We start from the raw sequence: 13614 nt of genomic DNA, 5'->3' as shown, positions 1-13614 counted from the left end.
TCAATTACAAGAAATCAGACTAGAGTGATTCATTTTCTGCATATTGATTTCTGCCCAAGGTGAAACTTGTGACTTTAACAAAACATAAGTGATTCCTTTATTTTTTCATCTTCACATAGTCCCTTCAGGGAGTTTCTTAAATTTCTTTGTGATCACGTCTTGTAAAAGTATGAGATTAGAATCCAAACAGAAATGGTACAGAGTTATTCCTATGCTGTTAAATTATAGCTAGTTCATGTTCACATGGGATGAGCATACTCCATAGTTTGTTTGTTTTTTTGTTTATCTAGGCCAGAATTTTCAAAAGGACTCAGCGCCCAGAATCCGGTCCAGATTTTTAGAATAGCTCAGCATCCTCTTGGGTACCAAAATAAATGTCCAGATTTTTGGGACAATCAAAGCTCACCATCTTCTACTATGAGCACAAACTGAATTTCTTTGGCCTTGCCTTCTCTAACAAACATGTGGCAACGTGTAAGCAAAAGAAAACTTGTACAACATTGCAAAACAAAACAGTCCACACACTTCTCCCCCAGGGAGAACATGAGAGAAATAGCACAGATTTTAGTCATGTTGCTTAATGCATTTCTGGAAGGCACTCAGCAATGGAGTTCAGTGCAAGAACCCAGATAGAATAGAATTTCAAAACAGTTCAGTGCTTATTGTGTGGTGGTCCTTGTTTTAATGAATCAAACTCAGTCCAAACACTTGAAATACCTTGAAATATTCTTTGCACCAAAAGTTGAAGTAGTTTGCTTACACTGTTACAGTTTCAGGTTTGCTTCAGTGTGATGAAAGATCAGTTTTGAGGCTACTCATGTGCCTCATTGTAGGAAAACCTTTTGTTCTTAAGCTGTAAAGAACCTAGGAACTGAAACAATGGCTATATTGACCACAAATACATGAAGTGAATTTTTTTATTCTTGTGAACTTATTTTCTGTTTGAGTTATAGGCAATACCAATAACCCTCTCCTCTTTGGAAAGAAGTAAATTATTGATTGAGTACGCACAAGAGAATAGATTTGATAAAAGCAGTGTCAATTCATATGAAATAAACTTAAGGCAGGTAAAACATCTCCTAGTTTCTAGGTTTTTAAAAAGTTATCCATTTTTTTAGTGCCATTTCAGAGTAGAACGGATAGCCCCAACATATTTAAGAAATTAGATCCCTCCTTTAATTCAGAACAAGGCAACAGATGTCACAATTTGGGGCTCCTTCCATAGATTTCAGAAAGTATCTATTAAAGAGTTTACTAATTTCTTTTCTGTAATTCAGTAGCTTTTAAAACAGTTTTCATTGCTAACATTTGACACCTGCAATTCACATTTCTTATGACAATTTACATGTAACCTAGTTTGACAGTGCATTTTCAATAGAACCTTTGAGGGGAAAAACAACTCTTTCCATTAACTTTGGAGTGTTTTGGATTAAGCCCATACTTGTGTGTTGGTGCTATGTTTATTCTGTTGTTTCTGTTGCTAAAAACTGGTCCCTGGCTGCGCAAACTCTGGTGTATTTGAATATACAGTTAGAGGTTTTTTCTTTTTATTCTTTTGTGTATACGAGGAAGATGTCAGTAAGTGAGATTTTTATATTTAAAGACAATTTTTAAATAGTTGGAGATTCTTGCTAGCATTGTTTAATGTAAACAGATTAGTGGCAAAGTCTATGCATAAGACCAAATCAAGCATTTTTTTTTCAACTTGCAATCTCCTGCCCTTGCGCTAGAACAATCCTTGAAACTATTTGAACAAGATTATCATATCTCTAACCTTTAAAGAGACCATATTCTATGTAGTCCACTGTATAGCTTTATAATGTGAGGCTGAAATTTTTCAGGATTTATAAATACAATCTTCTAATACTCAAAATTCAGATGTCTTTTTTGCAATCAATACTGTAAGGCCGCAGTTCAGTTCTAGAAAGTTTAGACCTATGTAGGAGAACTTAAAGCATTTGAATTCCAAGTTTTGAAAATGTATAATAGAAAAATCACTAGAGACCTCCATTGTGTATTAGATTTTTAAATTAGCAAACAAAATACTACGTCCCAAGACGTACCGTTGACAAAACAAGTGAACCATGTAGTTTCGTTTTGCTAGGTTGGTAGTGTTCTGTTAAGCATATTTGGAACCTCACTGTGCCACTATTAATCTTTGCTGAGAAACGGAATATGACTGGGTTAGTTGTCAAAATTTTTGCAGAGTGAGAATTAAGATTTCAGTATACTTTACTGAAAATCAGGCTTATTCTCTTTAGTATTGGATGCAGTTGTGCAAAACACTTGTTTCAAAATGCAAATAAAATATCTCCATCCTGCTAACTTGAAAAAGTGGTGCATTTTTTCTAGGTTTCTGATATCAAAAATATCATCTGCTCAATTTTCACAACTTTTGAGTTTCTGCAGAGCCATTGAGGGGGAGCAGTCCTGCTTTATCACGTTTTTAAGATGGTCACTTGCTCTCATATTTCTCAGCTAATTTATTTGATTTTTTTGAAAGGATAATTAGCTATTTGATTTAAAAACTAAAATCTGTTTGTCCCAGGACTTAAGTTCGGCCAGAGCAGAGCTCTGGTAAATATTTCTAAGCCCACGTGGCTCTTCTTCTTCCCCACTCCTCCCCTGGTGGGCCTGAAACCCAGAGACTGGAGCCCTGAACTGGAGGTTAATAGCATGGGGGTTGAGGAAGGGGCTCTGGGAAATGATCTAAGAATTTAAACCCTGGTTTGTTCCAAACTATTATCTATGTATATATAAAATTGAGGCTACATTCTATACCAGTGGTTCTCAACCAGGGGCCGTCAGTCCAGGGCCCTCCCCATGGGGCTGTGAACAGAATTAATGGGGCCCACCAAGCATGGCTAGCATTAGACTCACTAGGGCCCAGGGCAGAAAGACACAGCCCCACCACACGGGATTGGTGGCAAAAAGGCTAACTGCCTGTTGCTGAGGCCGTGGAGGTTTTATAGCATGTTGGGGGGGCCTCAGAAAGAAAAAGGTTGAGAACCCATGTTCTATACCATTTTAAACATATTGTAAAATATTAAAGGTATAGTGGAGTCTTGCACTCTAATTCCTACTTTCCCTTAACCCTTTAAGGTTAATTTCATGTGTATAAAACATACTTCAGTGCAAAGTAATTGTGGGTACATATGTAATAAGATAATGACCATGGGTGAACACAAAAGATGAAGTCACTCCACAGTTCCCTTTCCATCAATTATGTCATCAGAACCTCTGCACTGAATTGCATCTTTGTGTTCATTCCAGGGCCATCTACTGTTCTGTTATAGCCCATACACAATGAGATTCCTAGCTCTGGAAAGATTACTATCTTGATGATTGTACTCTGAGTGTGCAGCCAGAACCATCTGGTTTCATTGTCTTAAAGAGTGTGGGAGAAGCCTCTTGTCAGGTGCTTAATATTTTTGTTTATCAAGCACTTTTCACAAAAATATTTAGATTTGCAAAAAGGCTACATATGTTATCAGAGAACATTCGGTGTTGATCATGTCCTTGTATAAGTAACAATGAAGGCTGTCAGTAAGAAGTTGACACTGTCACTTGTCAGTCCAGGGGTTAAAATGTTATGTAGCAACTTTCTTGAAATGTCATCCTATAAAAGGTTGAAATGTCCAAAGGGTCAGGGAGATTGAAATAAGTTTTAGTTCATATAAAAACACGTGTTAGTGGAATCCAAACACCACTGTGCAAAAATTTGTTAAAGCTAAATTTTCTTTCAAAAACTGCATCTGAATTTGCTCTACAGACTGATGCAGAAACTACTTCAGGAGCTAAATAGACATCTGGATTTTCAAATGTCCCCAGTATACTAGAGATGAACCTGAGCCAAAATACTGGATCTGAAAACCTCCAATCTTTGGGGAACTTAAAATCTGTGTGTGATCATCACGATTCATTTCCCTTCTCTAAACTGCACAGGAGGTGGATTAACTGACTTGTATCTCAACGCTCTAGTAAGACTGTGGTTTGTTTCCTGGCACTGATTCTTGCTTGATATTGTAAATAGTAAAAGCTTTTCCTCTGCAAAAATACTTGTCAAAGAGCCATTTTGTTTCTCAGTCTCCACCTCCAATATTTTTCCCTCACACTCATTTCAGGAGCAGTGAAGAGAGTTGTTGAATAGGAAACAGAGTTGTGCAAGTGAGGAAGAGGGGAAAAGCAAGATTTTTTTTTTTTTTTTTTAAATATAGATGCTCCTGTTTTAGTTTTGTTTCCTGTTCAGCTATCATGTTATGAGCCTTTTGAAATATCGTAACAATGTATTCCTGCCACCTATTGTGAACTTATGTTCTTAGTCTTAGTTTTATCTTTTAACCTTCTAATTTATTTAAATTTTGAAGACATCCATACAACTTTTAGCCTAATATTAGACCTTCATTGATGCTGTTTTCTTTAAAAAAAAAAAAAAAAAAAAAAGAGCCTTCACAACAAGTAATCAAAACCATACTTGATTTAAAAAAAAAGTTGAAAAGTCAGAAATTCGAAAGGTTGTAATATGTAGGGACTGACAAATTGTCAGATCCTCAGCTGGTGTAAAATCCACATAGCTCCAGTGACTTCAGTTCTACAACTTTTTTTTCCTTTTTGCTTAATATATTTACATACAAAAAACATTTAAGTGTTCATAGTTTGCAAGGCCAGAAGGGACCAGTGTGATTATCTAGTGTGACTGCCTATATAACACAGGCCACAGAACTTCCCAAAATAATTCCGATTAGAGCTAGAGTATGTCTTTTAGAAAAATATCCCATTTTGATTTTAAAATTGCCAGTAATGGAAAATCTGCCAAAATCTTTGGTAAATTGTTCCAATGGTTAATTACCTCACTGTTAAAAACTGTTCCTTATTTCCAGTCCGAATTTGTCTATCTTCCACTTGTAGGCACTGGGTCTTGTTAGATTTTTTTTGTCCACTAGATTGAATAGCCCATTATGAAATATCTGTTCGCTGTGTAGATACTTGGATTGTGATCAAGTCTCTCCTTAAAGAGAAAGTTAAGATTAATAGAATCTTGTTTAGGTCGCAAAGTCAAACACTTGAAGGTTAGGAAATGCCAGATTTAGGGTAGCTCACATAACTTTCTTTCTACCCTCATTTTAAAGTTGCACATTTAGGGTTATGTGTGGGGTGGTTTGGTTTTGTTTTTTTTTTAACTTCCAATCATATATTGGGCTCCTATACAACTAGTTAGTCCTGTTTTCCCCCTTCTTGCGCTTCCTACCTAGAAGTCCCCGAATGGCAACTTATAAATTTTGGCCCAAATAATTAAATTTGTGTGGATAAGTGCACACCCAAATGATCAGAACTGAGAATGTGTATTCAGATAATTACCTAATTTACATAGTCCTTGGTGTAGAGGAGTAGACTCACTGCTAGAGTGAATCCTTAAAGCACAGGTGTGGTGTAGTAGCTCTCCTGTCTAGCACCCCTTGCCAAGAGTCATGCTGGTCCCTCAGTGGTCCACCTCTTCTTAAGGCTCGTGCTTTAGCTGCACCCCATTCAGGCTGACAAAGTCTAGCATAAATAAATCAATACCCACGTCCTTCCAACTAATCTGTATCCCTTGGGTTTTGGAACCTTCTCTCAAAGTTTCTAGCAGTCCATATCTTAAGAGCTTCCCATCACCTTAGCAGTGGCTGGTAGGGACCCCAGGTACATCCTCTACACTGCACCCTCTTCCTGCCAGCTCCCTGGACTTCCTCCAATGCTGCCTGTCCCTGGACTTCTCTCCTCACTCTGTGTAAAAGCTTCTTGTTCCTTACAGATCTCACCACTCTGTACTATCAGGAGTGTAACTTGAAAGTTTCTCCTTGCAGCCCCTTTCTGCTTCATGTGTCCTCTGTTTATAGCACCACCCAGCCCCTTCACAGATGGATTCCATCATTAATTAGGCCAGGCCCACATTAACCCTTTCACCACACGTGTGGGGTAGTCACCCTATCACAGTAGGCAATGCAGGTTTTGCAAATTACAATCCTCTAAATTTTGGGACTGTGTTGTTTTTAGACCAGTTGTACCTTGTTCGTGGTGTACAGCAAAGCCCTAGCTTAGGGATGTCTGATTGCTAGGATAATCAAAATGGGCATAGGTTTCTTTAAAGCCCTTTCCTACATGCTGACATAATTTAAAAGCATGTTCCAGCCTAGCTTGCGCATTCTGGTGGCTGTGCATTTCGGCAACCACAGCCAACTGACTGTAGACATGGAAGTGCTGCTTATACTGCATCACTACAGCCTGTTTCAAATTGCCCACATAGTACTGAATCAGCAAGGGGCTTTCTAGGAGAACCATGTTGCAGGTCTGTGATTACAATTTCTTAACCTCATAGGGCAATCACTTGCTCAGCCAGCCTTACACAGTCCTCTTGAGAAATGTAAGTACACACCCACAGGCTTACTTAGTTCCCAGATGTGTGAACAAGCAAATCTCCATAACCAGTGTCACAGAAAGTGGTGTGAACATTTTATTCAGTTGTACAACTTCTACAGGTTGTCAGACTTTAGCTCATGAATCTGGGTGGAATTTTATAAGCTGTGTTTATACAGGTCAGATTAGATGATCATAATGGTTCCTTCTGGCCCTAATATCTATGAATGAACCGCTTGCATATGTGGTCCAAAACAACATCCCTAAAGAATGTTACATCAGGGCTACTGAAGTCTGGTTAACAAGTTTATCAGGCAGGCGTCTGCATAGAAAGGGAAAGCCACTCCTGTTGCCCCAACTGGTTGAATATCAGTTTCATCCAGTGTGTTCCTGAATGCTTTATCAGAATAATTCATTTCATATTCAGGCTCGCCAGTGTTCTCTTTAGAGAAGGACCAGGGTCACTGATGCTCAATTCTGCAAAATTCTGCCTTTTCCCTTTTGAGCCTAAAAAGGTTTTCCCTCCAATTAATCCAGCCGTTTGTTTCTGCGAGACCTCTCAACACTTGTTTCTCAGGAGGGAAAAGCTTTGTAACTGCATGAAGTCACCTAGCAAAGGAACATTCCAAAGAGCAGCAGCTTTCCCTTGACTTACTTATTTTATTGTGCTGCCCTTCTTCGTGGCACCTGTATGAGCAAATGGAGATTAGGACATTGATAATTTAAATAAAATTCATTAATTTTAAGATTAGTTTTGTGCTGATTACTAAAAGCATTAAGGAAGCTTTAAATGTTAAATGTGATCATTTCAGTGTACGCCAGACTATGGTTCGCTGCAGCTGTGCTCATAGGGCAGGGGTCAGCAACCTCTCGCATGCAGCTCGCCAGAGTGCTTACCCTAAAGGGCCGAGCCAGTTTGTTTACCTGCCGTGTCCGCAGGTTCAGCCGATAGCAGGCTCCCACTGGCCACAGTTCGCCGCTACAGGCCAATGGGGGCTGCGGGAAGCAGCGCGGGCTGAGGGATGTTCTGGCCGTGGCTTCCTGCCACCCCCATTGGCCTGGAGCTGTGAACTGCGGCCAGTGGAAGCCACAATTGGCCAAACCTGCAGACACAGCAGGTAAATAAACTGGCCCAGCCTGCCAGGATGCTTACACTGGCAAGCCACGTGCCAGAGGTTGCCAACCCCTGTCATAGGGTCTTGGCAACTGCTGTTTCCCAGAGATAGGCAGGCAGTGAGTAACAGTTTAACATAGGACCTCTTATCCTATGCCAAAGGGTTTATGGGTAAATATTTTTCATTTTACCCATTAATCAAGCTATCTACAGACTTAAGGTCCAATGCAGACCATTGAAGTCGGGGGGCTTTGGATCAAGCCTTTCTTTCCCCCCTCTGAAACAGTAATATGAGTTGTAAATATTGACACATGAATGCTTGCAAGGAGGTGATGTTCACCATGTGATTATGAATACAATGTACCTGAATGGTTGTTGACAGATACACAAAGGTATGTAGGCTCCTAACTTGAAATCCGTGGAAGCTAGGACCCTAAATACCTATGTGAATGTGGAACTTAATTTTTCTGTGGCTCAGTTTCCTGCCTATACAATAAGGATGCATGTAGAGCACTCTTGATATATTCTGATGAAGGGCACTATAAAAGTTAGTGTAGCGGCTGGCCTAAAACTAAAATGAAAAAGCAGAACTTGCTTATACATAGTGACTTAGTTCAGGGTTTGGGGCTACATAGCTTTATGGTATTTTGTAAAGCTGCTAGTGGTACTGGGGGCCAGAAACACTGATCTGACCAAGGTGTGCTCAGCTTAGGAGGAAGGGGAAAGTTGAGTCTAAATGACCTTTCCACTTACCGCGTCCTGGGGCCCATTTGGCCCGTAATATAGCTGAGAGCAGCTCTCCCCTTTTGAAAAGCACAGAAAGATCTTTAACTTTTACCTGTATCATTACGATAGATCTAGATCAGAAATGGGCAGAAACACATTGATTTGTCTCATCTGAAGTACAACATTTCAACAGACTTCCTCTTCCCAAGCTACAAGTTACTGCCCTGAAATATCTGTAGTGGGTACAGGACTTAAACCCATGAGGTGAGTGCTATCAAATGAGTCGTACTCAAAACCAGATTTAACTTCAGAAAACTGACTTTCAGTTCTAATCCTCATTAAGTTTCATAATGCATGACATTTTAAATTGTGTTGTGCTTCCCTTTTAAATGATTGATAGTCACACTGTAGAGGCACCATATGAATGTAATTCAAGAAAGTGTTAATTATCCTTATCAATCCCTGTATTCATCTACCAGCCTTTCATTTATTATACTGACATTGACTTTGAGTCACTCTGACATGACACTTGCGTGTGAATTTTTGAATGAGTACTGTTTTTTTCTTTTACTGTGGCTTCCTACGTAGCTTATACTACCATAGGACTGACACATTTTGAAATTGCCGATCTGGTAACTAGTCTCTGATAGTGGCCAATACCAGAAGCTTCAGAGGAAGGTGCAAGAAACCCCAGAATGGACAATTTTATGTAATAACTTTGCCAGCAGAGGACTTTTCTTTTAATAACCCCCCTCCACTGAGAGCATCTGTGCTATGATTAAGTCACTTCATTTTCTGTAGGACGTCTCATTTCCATTGGCTGCACAAAGAGCTACCATTGCGCAAAAAAAAAAAAAAAACCCAAAGAAAAAGAACCACTATCATCAGACACATCAGATGAGCGCACTTCTTTCAGAAATATAGCTGGCTTCTGAGATCCATGCATTCAAGACTTTCAAGATTGACTATTTTATGCAATTTGCTATATTTAGAATGAAGTCCCATGACTCATTAGTTTTTTTTCAGGACAACAATTAGCATCACAGGTCCCTATGAACATTTCACTGCAGTGCTCCATTCACTGCACTGGCTCCCCATTTAATGTAGAATCCAGTTCAAACTAAGGACAAACTTTGAAAGCTCTCCAGGGGTTTCTCGAGCTACCTGAGAGAAAGTATCCCCCTCCGTGACAGTGATTTTACCACAACAGGTATGTCTACACTGCAGTTAGACGTGTGGCAGACCCATCCCCGCTGGCTCAGGCTTAAGGGCCTTTTAATTACGGTGTAGACATTTGGGCTGCAGCCTGAACCCAAATATCCGCACTGCAATTAAACAGCCCTTTAGCCTGAGCCCCATGAGTCTGAGTCAGCTGGCGTGGGCCAGCCAGGGCTATAGACATACCCAGTCAGGCAAAACAAGAGCGCCCACTAACTTCCTGCCTTCAGATCTAAATAGCAAACTGATCTGTTTGACCTAGCTTTCCTACAATAGTATTCTTTCTTAAGGCAATGCAAATTTAGTATATTTTCCTACCTTGGGGATTGAAAAGAGATCACTGCCTTTATTAAGACTTTGTCTACACTATGCACCTTTTAACGACACCGCTGTGCCACTGCAGCTGTGCTGCTAAAAGGAGCACAGTGTAGCTGCTGTTTGTAGGCAGGAGAGAGCTCTCCTGCTGACAAAAAACTTCGACCCGCAACGAGCGGCAGCAGCTTTGTCATTTGTATACGATTTCTTCTTATCAATGAATATTCTTATAGTCTATATCAGTCGTAACACTTTTTAACCTTATCGAACACTTGGCTTCAATGATATTTGTGGCAATGAGTTCTTAGGGAGGGTGGAGAGTATCTTCTATCAGTTATTAAAGTTCCTTTGTGTGACTGAAGCATCATTGTAATTCTTCTGTAAAATGTAAAAAGAGCTGATGTTAGCAGTTTAGTTACTTAAGAACCATTATTGGCTTACAGTGGCACAAGGCAGGTTAGTGCCTCTGCTTTATATATTGGTTTGAATTAATAAAACCGTATAGACTTTTTTGCTTACATTACATGTTGATTTCTTTGCACATGGTCCTTGTCTTTTTCTTTACACTTAAAAAGACTATGTAGGCTCTGGGGAGTAGATTTAGAAAATCTTTTTTGCCATTCCCTTTTTGGCCTTTACACTTCAATTCAGGCATGGTAGCAAAAACACTAAAATAAAAAATGACCAATTTATGAATATATATTTGTAAGTTGCAGGGGCTTCATGTTCCTGGGATGTTATACTGTTGAAGTTGAGACTACATTCACCATACTGGCAGCCTCCATTCTCATCAGAAGTACAGGCAGCCATGTGTTAAATTATAAAAAGATAGCAGCTGATGTCAAGGCCTCTTGAGTAGGGAGCTATTTCAGATCACTGTACTAATTTGGGGCAAGTAGTTATAAAATATAACTCATCACGCAATATAGTCTGTAAAGCATACTCGGAGATTGCTGCTAAATCTATGGAGAGGAGTAGGAAAGGAGGGGAAGGAATTGAATGCTTGCAGTTGGCAGGCACTTTGGACAAAAACATTCCTGTGATTTAGCACTTTTTTCTATATACCTAAGGTTACTTCTCTGCAAAATCATAAGAGTACCAGTCTGATTTGGTCCAAATTCGAGGGTCCAGATCCTCAGCTGGCATAAATTGATGTTTGTTCTGCCAATGTCAGGGAGCTACACCAGTTTAACCAGCTGAGGATATGATCCTAAAAATGTAAATTTCTTAATGTAAAATTTAGTTTAATTTGATTAACCAAATCATAGTGTCTCAAATTCAACCCTAGTGGAAAGAGATGAATTTGCCCTATTATCTTTAGTATTTTTGGATGGCCTTTGAGCCATGCTAAACTGTACATTTTACACACATACGAGATGTCTGTGTTGGGACTCCTTAAATTTCATTGTAAAAGCTAAATCTGAATTCTACAGGAAGTGCATTTCCAGCAGATTTTGTTCCAGTGTGGGTGGGGGGAGAAATCTGCCATGGTCCTGGTAGCAACATTCGTACAGGTTGTACTCTTATGCAGTATACAATATGCATGTCTGCCCGATTTCTATAAATAAGGGTTTGTTTAAGTTGGGCAGTATTTTTGCTGCTGCTTCTTCGAGTGCTTGCTCATATCCATTCCAGTTAGTTGTGCGCGAGCCGTGTGCACATTCGTCGGAAATTTTTATCCTAGCAACACTCGGTGGGCCGGCAGGGCGCCCCCTGGAGTGGCACCGCTATGGTGCCGGATATATACCCCTGCCGGCCCCTCCGCTCCTCAGTTCCTTCTTGCCGCCTGTGTCAGTCGTTGGAACAGTGGAGCGCAGCTTAGCTGACCTCCACCTCCCTAGCGATTCACTTGTTTCTATTGTATTGTGTGTATAGTTCGATTTCCTATAAGTATAGTTAGTGTTTAGTTATTAGTTCTGTAGTAGTTATTGTATATAGTTAAGAGGGCTCGGGGGTTAGCCCCTTCCCCTCACCCAGTACCGGGGCCCATGCCCGGTTCACCGGGCTTCAAACCATGCTCGGCCTGTGATAGGCCAATGCCCACAGGAGACCCTCACGACTCCTGTCTCAAGTGCTTGGGTGAATCCCATCTCACAGACAAGTGCCGCATCTGCAAGGCTTTCAAGCCCCGGACTAAAAAAGAGCGGGACATTTGCCTGAAGCAACTCTTGATGGAGGCAGCTCGGACTCCGACAGTGAAGGCTCCTCGACATCAGCCATCACCAGCCCAAGCTCCTGCCCGGAACCGTGCTCTCTCACCAAGGAGCAAGAAACACAAGCCTCCTGCGGCTACTGTATCTACGCCGCAGTCTGAGCGCTTAGCTAAGTCAGACCGCTCGGCATTGACAACTGCCGTGGCACCGACATCCTCCGCACCGTTGATTCCGGCCTCGCAAGAGCTGTCGAGTCCCCTGCCTACCAGCTCCCCAGCACGCGCCATGGTTGAGCTTATCGTGCCCTCCACTCCAGAGACGTTCTCCACGGCATGGGACTTGATTGCCTTGACAGAGCCTGAGCTGCCTCAACCCCCGGCACTGCCGGTGCGGATTGTTCAGTCAATAGGCGGGCCGGCCCTCATGAGACCATCTTCGCCCGGTACCACTGAACGTCGCCGGTCCCGAGCCAGGTCCCACAGACACTCTCGGTCCCATCATCGATCCCAGTCCCAGTGCCCATCGAGGTACTGATCGTACTTGCGGCACCGTTCGAGGTCCCGGTCACCAACCAGATACTCTCGGCACTGCTGTAGGTCCCGACACCACTCGCAGCACCGTACCTCTCACAGCTGATCTCGGCACGGCGATTCAAGGCACTGGTCAATCTCCCGGCACCGCGCCGGTCGCAGGTCCCGGTCTCATTCTTGGCACCGGTATAACTCCCGGTACCGTTCTCTGGCACTGCTTGGGGACAGATCGAGTGGACTCAGGGACCTGCATCAAACGGTCTCTGCCCCTCCATGGCCTTCTCGTCATCCGTCTACCTCCTCCCATGCAGACAGTGCATCCTATGGGGATTTGGATGTTCAGAACAGGTTTGCCCAAGGAACCCTTGGCCCGGACCAGGGACCTCATCAGTGGTCCTTTTGGACACCTTGGGCTTATCACCAAGCCCAGGGTGAACCCCCTATACCATCGCGCTCCGGCCCTTCCGAACACCGAGCGCCAGAGGCCACAGTTAGCAGACCTCCCCCGGCTGGTACGGAGCAGTCTCCTGCCCACGTACCGGGCCCACAAGATCTACCAGCTCCGGACATTCCTCAGGATCAGGACTCAGTCCATGACCTGCTTGTCCCCGGGGTTTCATCCTCCTCCTCCTCCCCGGATGAAGCGGTGGCAGGGCCATCATCATCGGGACCACCTCCAATCGACCTCAGGTCACACCAGGACCTTCTGCGGCGTGTTGCCCTTAATATCAACTTACCCGTAGAGGAAGTTCCTGAGGTGGAGGACCCGGCGATCGGTATACTGTCAGCAGAGGCGCCAACTAGGGTGGCCCTCCCCTTCATTCGTTCGATTCAGGCTAGAGTGGATACTATCTGGCAATCCCCAGCATCCATACCGCCCACAGCCAGAGGGGTTGAACAGAAATACATGATGCCCTCAAGGGTATGAGTACCTTTATGTGCACCCCCCTCCCTGTTCATTGGTTGTACAGTCCGTCAATGAACGGGAGTGCCATGGCCAGCAAGCCCCTGCACCTAAATCAAGGGAGGCCAAGCGAATGGATCTGTTAGGAAGAAAAATCTATTCCGCAAGAGGCCTCCAACTCAGGGTGGAGAACCAACAAGCCCTCCTGAGTGGGTACAGCTATAACACCTGGGAGGTGGTAGGGAAGTTTACAGAGCTAGT

The 13614-nt window shown here is 42.4% G+C and overlaps 1 protein-coding gene across 3 annotated transcripts in view; it reads left to right on the top strand.

The window, feature by feature from the left end:
• Window positions 1-13614, top strand: part of PTPN1 (protein tyrosine phosphatase non-receptor type 1) — a 63994-nt gene that overhangs the window by 26317 nt on the left and 24063 nt on the right. Inside the window, exon 1 of one of the 3 annotated variants that reach the window (XM_030532783.1) lies at window positions 8389-8497. The exons of the other annotated variants lie outside the window; for them this stretch is intronic. The gene's annotated coding sequence lies outside the window, so the exon portion shown is untranslated. Of the gene's footprint in view, window positions 1-8388; window positions 8498-13614 lie in introns of those variants that run through there. 3 annotated transcript variants of the gene reach the window in all.

Source organism: Gopherus evgoodei, chromosome 14 (assembly GCF_007399415.2).
Source record: "Gopherus evgoodei ecotype Sinaloan lineage chromosome 14, rGopEvg1_v1.p, whole genome shotgun sequence".
Lineage (NCBI taxonomy): Eukaryota > Metazoa > Chordata > Testudines > Testudinidae > Gopherus > Gopherus evgoodei.
Note: the sequence above shows the minus strand (reverse complement) of the source record. Positions and strands in the feature narration are given on the sequence as shown.